Source organism: Seriola lalandi, unplaced genomic scaffold, assembly GCF_002814215.2.
Source record: "Seriola lalandi dorsalis isolate HSWRI2012SDOR001 ecotype SW California unplaced genomic scaffold, Sedor1 jcf7180002054657, whole genome shotgun sequence".
Lineage (NCBI taxonomy): Eukaryota > Metazoa > Chordata > Actinopteri > Carangiformes > Carangidae > Seriola > Seriola lalandi.
The window spans coordinates 924,540-925,413 of record NW_019525210.1 but is presented as its reverse complement, the minus strand read 5'-3'; positions in this window follow the sequence as shown (position 1 = coordinate 925,413).

Genomic DNA, 874 nt, shown 5'->3' with positions numbered 1-874 from the left:
CCATCATGATCTATACCAACCACTCAAGACCATTCACATTCTACTATTCATCACAACATAATCTTCTTCCCAAGTCCCAGCCTCAAACCTGATCAGTAATCAAAGCAGGTCGTCTGGATACACGCACTGTTTTATATGGACAACATAGTTTAAACAGTTTGAAATACAGATGTTAAAATGTCATTCCTCTGACTATTTCTGACACTTCTTCTCCACATTGCTTTGAACTAAAAAAAAAATTCCAAGACAAATTGACAAACTCAATCTGCTGAGGAAGATCATGTAATTTAATCCAAAGCTCCAGAACAGCTGGAGTGGACTTTTGTTGAATTAGTTTTCAACACGAACGAGACGTTGTTCAAGTGCAACATGAAGACCTTCAGAAAACTCATGTTGCTGCTCACAGCTGTTGCTACATGAACTTGAGACAAAAAAATCTGTCCAGCTGTGACTGAAGATGACTTCCATGTGTTGTAGAAAACAAGTCCAGGTCTGGGCCAGAGTTTCAGTCTAGACCTCTTCACAAACACTTTCTACAAAACTGCACTTTTACTGGAGTCAGAAAAGATTCAAAATAGAAGTCACTGGATATGACCAGAGTCCAATCCAACAGAATTTATTCTTTCACAAGAACAAAAGTGAAATCAGATCCAGCTGTGAACTGAAGACAGAGAGCCTGTGCATCATCATATATAGTTCCTTTTTACCCATCAACGCCTTTGGAACAATGGTGTTCAGAACGTGTGGACCCTCCCCAAACCAGACATGCCAGGGCATAGTAGTAGTGCCAGGTGTCCAGAAGCCTCCTATCTATCCCCAACCTAGGTCTCCTGTCTATCCTCAAAGTCTCCTGTCTACCCTAAAGCTAAGGCTC